Source organism: Triticum urartu, chromosome 7A, assembly GCF_056163025.1.
Source record: "Triticum urartu cultivar PI428250 chromosome 7A, HENAU_Tu73, whole genome shotgun sequence".
NCBI lineage: Eukaryota > Viridiplantae > Streptophyta > Magnoliopsida > Poales > Poaceae > Triticum > Triticum urartu.
In genome coordinates, this window is record NC_141879.1 from 346010529 (window position 1) to 346019696 (window position 9168).

A 9168-nucleotide genomic window follows, 5' to 3' on the forward strand; every position below is an offset into this window, starting at 1 on the left:
CATCTGAACATAGTGATCTAGGTGTATCAAGGTAAATGCAGAAAAAGATTAAGTTTACTAGTGCACTAGGGATTTGAGCACTCAAAACTAATAGCTTTCACTACTTTCAGCAAAGCAAACAGGGTGTAGATCACTAGTTTACAAGGCATTCAACAATCAGTTCACCTATTCTCATCAAGCACCATATGTCAAAGGTAAAATTTAGTGGGACAACGTTTAAGAAATGGCTCAAGCAACCCAAATAGCAATTGATTTCAGCATGTATCAATGGATGATATATTCTGATTGGGGACATGAAACAGCTCACCGGGTTTTGATCATGTAGCACTCACTCGATCATCTCACATCCTCTTGCATTGTGACTCCTCTCCTTTTGCTTCCTCGTGCACGCTCCAGCTCCTCTCTTCCATATGTGTGCCCCATTGCTTCTCCTCATCGCCATGCTCTGACTCCACCGGGATCCCAAGGGATGTCACCTCGAACCTGGTCAACATACATTGATTCGTGCACAAGCAAAAACCTGAAATAGGACTCACACAAACAACAACTACGAGTGATAGGGTCGATGCCCTCTAAGTCATCAATCGAGTATCCAATTATATAAACATAGGAATATAGAACATGACGAGTATTATAGGAATCAACTAGCTCAATACTAGCATTAAGATGATATTTATCATTAAGCATAGGCTTGGCATGAGGAAAATAAGTGTGACCATCATTAATATGAGCAATGCCATCAACAGTATATGTATCATCATATCCAAGCAAAAACTTCTTTAAATCTACCTTAAGTGATGGCATCATGTAAAGCAAGGTAGAATCAAACAAAACATAATGGGACATGTCATTAAGAGGATTGAATGAACCTGGCACATCACTCTCTTGTATGACAATAGGCAAATGAATCTCAGGTTCTTCATCTTCATCTACAACAGCTTCTTTTACTTCTTCGGAAGTAGTAGACATTGGATCTTCAACTTGTTCATTTGGGTATTCGAGCTTTGGATCATCTTGTGACTTGGCTTCGAGAATTTCTTCTTGGATCTGAAGCATCTCTTCCTCTAGAATCTCGCTATCTTGCTCAGCTGAATGTGAAGGTGTTAGAAACTCACATGTATCAAGAGGAATCCTAGAAACACTCAGCTCAAGCTATGAAGAAATAGTGTTGCCAGCGTTGATGTTCTTCTCAATCTTCCTTACTTCTTCCAGTAGCTCTTTTCCACTCTTGTTCTTCTTCATTTCATCTAGTATCACTGGCCTAATTGGATCATCTTCAGCACTCCAAGTGAACTCGAGACTAAGCAATGTGAGCTTGTCTATATCATCAAATTCATCTTGTGTGGGCACTTGCACATGAGATTGCTCGGCAGTTGCTGGAGTTGTTGGTTGACCAAATGGAGGACCGTTTAACTCCATTGGCAACATCTCCTGGTGTTGAGGTATATGAGTAGGAGCTGAATAAATCTATTGTGGAGCATAGTTGTGGCTCTCCTCATTGTACCTAAATTCCTGCATATGATTACTAGAAGCAAACAGTGAGATCTTAGGGTTGTTGCTCCTATATGACATATTCTTGTTTTCAGGCCACCCATATGAGTAATTGTTTTGCTATGATCTAGGCTGTGGGGCGAAGCTCATGCCATAACAATCGGAAGAGTGAGAGTAACCACGCTGACATTCAACGGGTGAATGGCCCTGAAATCCACAAATATGGCATGTAGGAGCAACATAAGGATGACCTCTAGAATAAGGATCATAAGAGCTAGGCCTATCCTCAAAAACTACTTCTCGTTGTCGAGCTAAATCATATAATTGATGGGAAATCTTGCTTATTAGGTCTTGAATACTTTCCGTGCTGTTTGTAGTGTTGCTCGCATAAGCATGATGATCCGAACAGTAAGCCATAACCGAGAAGATAACCTGCAGAATGACCAAGCAAAGAAAGAGAAAATAACATGAACAAGGCTTAGGGGTTAGATATATATCACATATATATGGCACAAACTAGAAAAAGAAGAAACGCCTAGTCTATAGCCTAACACGGCCACTCGACGCTAGTCGCCGGCAACGGCGCCAAAATGATCAATTGTAGTACAGCGGGGGGTTTTACGCCCCAAACAGCAAGTGTCGTGTTCCCCATAGGGACTAGGCGACGACGACTATGCTCGGCTAAATATAGGTAACACAATTTTAAGAGACGGATGCAGAAAATATAAACCTAAACTATACAAAGTTCTTCCTGAAGATCGTCGCCAAAGAAAATACAAAACAAGCAAGGGGATGTTTTCATTAAACTTGAGAAATAAAATGCTAACATGAGCAAACATCAAAATGCTACGGAATTAAAAAGACATGAATATATATATATATACATACATACATATAGCTATCTAACAATTAACAGGGGGAAGAAACAAGGTTGTAGGACAGAACATGAATGTATCACATGACAGACACACACATATGTATATATATCACAGGTACTTGAGACAACATAAAAGTCACATGTACTGGAGCTATCACAGGAACTTACAAACTGAAATTTTCTACAACAGGCAGTACATAGGCTATATATATGACATAGAGACACCACTGAATCACAGAAGTTTCAGAAATTGTAAACTGAATGTTGAACAGTTTTACACTTCTCAAGAACGCTGAAAGCACATTCAACACAAAGATCCCAGGTGATCTGAATTATTAAAGTAAACTAACTAATATACAAACACAAATAATACTAATTCAGAATAGAATATAGTTGATCTAGCATCCACTAGTAACTCACAGAAATTACACACACGCATAGAAAGAGAGAGATGAAGAGAAATAAAGAGAGCAGCAGCAGTTTTGTTGGGCAGAAGAGAAGCGGAACTAGGAGGAGCATCTAGCAGCGTTGGGTTCAGAGAAGAAGAAGTGGCAGCAACAAGTTAAGATTCAAAGCAACGGCAAGGTGAGGAGAAGAGGAAGAAGAGCAGCAGCAGGAGTTGCGAGAGAGAGGAGCAGCAGGGGTGCACGGGAAGAAGGAGCAGCAACAGTTGAGGAAGGAGAGGGGAAGAAAATAAGCAGCAGGACAAAGCAAGAGGGAGGAGCAGCAACAAGCGAGAGGGAGGAGTGAAAGTGGTGGATGGCGTGCTCGCGCGGGACACCAGACGGGCAGTCTGGTGGGTCGCGCTAGATGCGGCGGTGGATGGAGATGGTCGATGGATGGCGTGGAGTGATGGTGGGGGTGCTGGTGGCGCTGGTGGTGCAGGGTGATGGTGGAGTGGTGGATGGAGATGGGTGATGAAGCGGGAGGCGCACCACTCCGTCGGCCTGGCTGCGGCGGTGGCCGGTGGTGGAGAAGGAGATGGGGGAAGGAGAGGTGTTGCTAGGACCGAGGGGAATTGGAGATGGACTAGGGATTTTGACCCCTCGATCCAATCTGCCCATTTGCACAATGTCCCTCCTGCTTCCTTCTTTCTTCGCAAGAACATCCCTCTCTTCTCTAGTTAGCCCCCTGGTTACTTTGTTTCTTCTCGCACAAGTCCATTCTTCCTCCTCCTCTTCGTTCTCTTAGCTAGTAGTCCGGATCTTGAAGTTTATAGTGCCTTTGCGCACTTTTCTGTAAAAGGAACACAATGACTAGTAAATGATTCATTATATGATTTTCATGCAAATATTCAACTAAACTTAGCAAGAATAGATGGGCATAACCCAACGAATGGTATAATTTTATGCCAAAATTATATATATGAAATGTGCTTATCAGTGATCAGTGAGCGTTGCTGGGGGGGGGGGGGTTGGATGAACAGTTCCTGGTGGGGGTGGATGAACAGGACCCCGTGGTGTTACCTCTAGATGAACAGGACCCCGATCGATCAAGCCGGTTGGGGCTGGATGAACAGGACCCCGTGGGGGGTAGGATGAACAGGACCACCCCGTGGAGTGCTGGATGAATAGTAGATGGTGGAGGGCTGGATGAACAGTAGCCCGTGGAGGGGTGGTTGAACAGGAGCCCGTGGAGAGGGCTGGTTGAACAGTAGCCGGTGGAGTAGCGCGTGGTGGAGGCTGGATGAACAGGAGCCCATGGATGAACAGTCGCAGGTGGAGGCTGGAGGAGGTCGATGGTGGATGAACAGTAGCCTGTGGAGGCTGGATGGGGTTGACGGTGGAGATGAACAGTATCCCGTGGAGTCCTGTTTTGCGGTACGCCACACCCCTCCCAATGAACAGGACCCCTGTTTCGACCATAGCACTCCAACACAAGTCCGTTTCCTCCATTTTGCGGTACGCCACACCCCTCCCGATCAACAGGACCCCCGTTTCGACCGTAGGAGGTTCGTTTCCTCTATTTTGTGGTACGCCAGACCCCTCCCGATGAACAGGATCCCGTTTCGACCATGGCCGGTCGAACACAAGGCCGTTTCCTCCATTCTGCGGTATGCCAAGCCTCGTTTCCATCGGCTGTTCCGTCCAAGCCCTCCCGATGAACACGATGACGCATTCCATTCCGACCCAGTCGGTTGGCTCCCCATGAACACGACGACGACGCAGTTTCTCCGTTCCAACCCAGCCATATACACGAGCCCTGGCCGTACGTATGCGCGAGTAGGCGTTCGAGACCCTGCCCATATGTATGTACGTGGCCGTATTTTCTTTCTTGCACACTGGCTGTTGTACGTACGTGTACATGCTACGTGCGCGCCTCTACTACAACACGTGCGCGCCTCTACATCAACCAGTATATACGTACACGTTCGCGACCAGAATGACAACGCTACATATGCTTTGACCAGGTGGGTCCCGACTGTCAGGCACTTCCTTGCCTGCGAAGATGAAGTTGATGGGTCCTAGCAGTCAGGGCGGTGAATCATTTTTTTTGCCCGGACGCACTTCCTTGCATGTGAGGATGTAGCTGGTAGGTCCCAACAGTCAGGGGGAAACTTTTTTTCACGAAATACAGTTGACCATCCGGTGGGTCCCTACTGTCAGGTGGAGGAATAATTATTTTGCACGTAATAAGGAGGCACTTCCTTGCGGTCCCCGTGGACCTAGCTGTCAGCCTCTCCACGTACAGTACTCTTCCGATGGAAGTCGTTCCTTGACCATGTTGACCACACAGCGTCGAGAGCACCAGGGCGGTGGATGACAGGGAGGCCTAGGAAGGGGACGACGCGGAGCCGGGGAAGACGCGGCAGTGGAAGCCCACGCGGAGAGGAGTACGAGGGTTCACTGGTTCGGCTGCGGTGTGAGGCTGTCGTTACCGCAGGGCCTGGCCAGCGGTGGGAATAGTAGGGGCGGTGAGGCCTCTACGGCAGCACAGCTGGCCACGGGAGGCAGGAGCATGCGGCACGACCGGCGCTGCTTTGGGTGGCTGGAGCAAGAAGACCAGAGGTTGAAGAAGCACTACGGCCATTGGATGGACATCGTATGGTCACTGGAGCTAGAATCGTTCATATTGACTAAGTTGACAAAGCACTCCGTCCCCGTCAACTTAGTAGGCCCACAAGTCAGCCTCCCACCAAGGTGGGTCCCAACTAGCAGGGGGTATTCATTTTTTGTGCGTAATGAGGCACCTTCGATGGGTCCAAGCTGACAGCGGGGGGAACATTTTTTCGCGAAATATGTTGGCCCGTCCGGTGGGTCCCAGCAGTCAGGGGGGAAACGTTTTTTCGCCAAATACTGTGGCCTGTCCGGTGGGTTCCTGCTGTGAGGTGGAGGAATAATTATTTTCCGCGTAATAAGGAGGCACTTCCTTGCGGCTGTCGTGGACCCAGTTGTCAGTCTCTCCATGTATAGTACTCTTTCGATGGAAGTCATTCCTTGACCACGTTGACCACGCCGCGCCGAGAGCACCAGGGCGGTGGACGACGGCAAGGCCTAGGAAGGGGATGACGCGGAGCCGGGGAAGACGCGGCAGTGGATGCCCACGCGGAGAGGAGTATGATGGTTCACTGGTTTGGCTGTGGTGTGAGGCTACCGTCGCCGAAGAATAACAGGGGGTGTGGGTGAGTGGAGGGATGCCCTGGCCAGCGGTGGGAGTAGTAAGGGGCGGTGAGGCCTGCGCGGCAGCACAGCCGGCCACGAGAGGCAGGAGCAGGCGGCACGATCGGCACTGCTTTGGGCGGCTAGAGCAAGAAGACCAGAGGTTGAAGAAGCACGACGGCCGTTGGATGGACATCGTACGGTCACTGCAGCTAGAATCTTTTATATTGACTAAGTTGACAAAGCCCTTGGTACGCGTCAACTTAGTAGGCCCACAGGTCAACTTTCAAAACGGTGCGCCCCAGATGTCAGGGGGAGGAATCATTTTTTGGGCGGGTGAAGCTAGAATATCCGAGATTGAAGAAGAAGCACAGCATTCGTTGGATGGACATCCAACGGCCACTACTGCTAGAACCGTGTGTTGACTATAAGTTGACAAAGCCTTGCATACGCGTCAACTCTCTTTTTTTTTGGGACACGTCAACTTAGTAAGGCCACAAGTGTGCGGCAGAGAACTTATAGCCCATTTGAGATTTGTAAGAATGTGCAGCCAATTTTTGAATTCTAATGGAATTTACTACAGCCCATTTACAGTTTGTTAAAAGTACAACCCATTTCAACCAACCATTCAAAACAGATTTCAATAAAATTTCCCACATTTTGATGGGATCTGAAATATTTTTAACCCGAAATTTCTAGTCAGATTAAATACAATTTCAATATAAATTTATATTACGTAAAAATCCAATGAAACATTGCGCTCGCAACAATTAATGAAATTAAAATTTTCAATATCCAAAAATAATATTTTATAAAGTAATTACGTGTTTGGTTCATTTTTTATAGTTACTGCCCAGTTTTTATAATTACATCTCATTTATTATTTCTTAAAGCCCATTTTCTTGTTAAGCCTAATGCATCCCTCCCAGTAAAGATTTGCAGCCTAGCAGGGCGGAGAATAACAACTTGACCTTGCCTGGGTATTCCTAAAAAAAGTATAGCTGGGCTAGCTATTTTCAGCTTGAAAAAAATAATATCTAGGCTGGATATCTATCCTGGGCTAGACGGGCCACGGCCCGCCCAGTTAATAGCTGCAGCAATGTTTTCGTTGTTGTTCAGAGGTGAAAAGTTAATACCTGGGCTAAACATTGCTGAAGAAAAACTCTGTAGTGCTCACACCTCACAAACAGAAATACTGCTTGAGCTGCTTGGTCCCAGCTGTCGGCCGCTTCTTGTGCAATTCTCTCGTTTATTGACTACATAGGTTGACAATGGTGTGGGACCGTGATGTCAGGAAACCAGGAGGAAGCAAAAAAATTATTGTTTTATATACTAATAAGGAGGCACTTGCGTACGTGCGGCTATGGCCCTGGTGGGTCCCCACTGTCATCCTCTCCAAGTAAAGTCATCTCCTCATCCTCATGTTCGTTGACCATGTTGACAACGCGAGACGGCTACACCACGGCGAGCGTAACAACTCGAAGGATGACGGAGAGGGCCTCGCGGGCCCTACGGATGGTCTGATACAGCGCCCGCTGCTCATTCGGGAAGCCAGGATCATAGGGCCACATGTCCGCGACGGCATTGTCATTCGCTTGTTCACCTGTGCTCGTTGAGGAGACGGAAGTTGCAGCACAGGTCCTCCTGCGCTGGTAGCTCTTCCGCCATTTGGGCGTCGAAGTGCGGCCGCACCTGCTCTATGGTGAACACGGCATGAACCGGCTTGGACAGTGGCACCGGCTCCTGGTCGGAAGATACGTCCATCGTATGATTGTCGTCACTCAGCTCGGCGAGGTAGCTGGCGAGCCAGCATGTCCGGTTGCTGGACCGACCCGCTGCCAAGCATGAATCTGACTGCCCTAGCCCACCCAGACCGCATCCCTCGCCCGCGCGCGCTTTCTGCCGAAACGGTCAGTGTCGCCCACCCCACTTCCCGGTGCATGCGACTGCTCCGCCTTCAAACGACACAAGTGTCGTCCATCCGTCCTTCTGCCGCCCACATTAATGATACGCGGTTGCCGAGGTGGCTACTCCGGCGCCACACGTCCGTCCCTCCGCCGCCCACCATTGCTATATAAACAGCTGCGCCAGCCATAGCCGCAGTCATCTGCATCCGTTCCTATTCTCCTGTCCACACCACTACTGCCCACCATGGCTTCCTCACGCTCCAGCGCTCTTCGGGACGGGCGGACGACAGACCACAAGGAGATGGCAGCCATTGCTGCCGACTGGCTGGCCAGCAGGCAGCCGGAGGACGACGACGTCCCAATGGATAACATGGTAGTCGACGATCCGGCGCCAACCCCCTCCTCCGCGCCATCCTCGCCGGTGCATTGCACCATGACCATCGGTGAGGCCCGTGCCCAATATATGGACATGGTGAGGCAGAAGCATGAGGAGAAGTTCTGGGAGGCGCAGGCCGATGCCGCCTACAACCACCATCTCTTCCAGGAGCACCTGCAGGCGGAGGAGTGCTACCTCTTGAGAACTGTGTTGGATTTCCCCGAAGAGGAAGGGATGATACATCAAAGTAGCGTAAGTATTTCCCTTAGTTTTTGAGAACCAAGGTATCAATCTAGTAGGAGGCTACGCGTGAGTCCCTCGTACCTACACAAAAACAATAGCTCAACTCAACCAACGCGCTTAGGGGTTGTCAATCCCTTCACGGTCACTTACGAAAGTGAGATCTTATAGAGATGATAAATAATATTTTTGGTATTTTTGGTATAGAGATGCAAAGTAAAAGCAAAGCAATAATAAAGTGATGGAGATTGATATGATGAGAAAGAGACCCGGGGGCCATAGGTTTCACTAGTGGCTTCTCTCAAGAGCATAAGTATTCTACGGTGGGTGAACAAATTACTGTTGAGCAATTGACAGAATTGAGCATAGTTATGAGAATATCTAGGTATGATCATGTATATAGGCATCACGTCCTAGACAAGTAGACCGACTCCTGCCTGCATCTACTACTATTACTCCACTCATCGACCGCTATCCAGCATGCATCTAGAGTATTAAGTTAAAAACAGAGTAACACCTTAAGCAAGATGACATGATGTAGAGGCATAGTTTCATGCAATATGATAAAAACCCCATCTTGTTATCCTTGATGGCCACGATACAATATGTGCCTTGCTGCCCCTTCTGTCAGTAGGAAAGGACACCGTAAGATCGAACTCAAAGCTAAGCACTTCTCCC

General features: G+C 48.2%; 1 pseudogene; it reads right to left on the reverse strand.

Annotated features, from left to right (window-relative positions):
* Window positions 1-432: 432 nt before the first annotated feature.
* Window positions 433-1908, reverse strand: LOC147959562 (uncharacterized; annotated as a pseudogene).
* Window positions 1909-9168: the final 7260 nt, after the last annotated feature.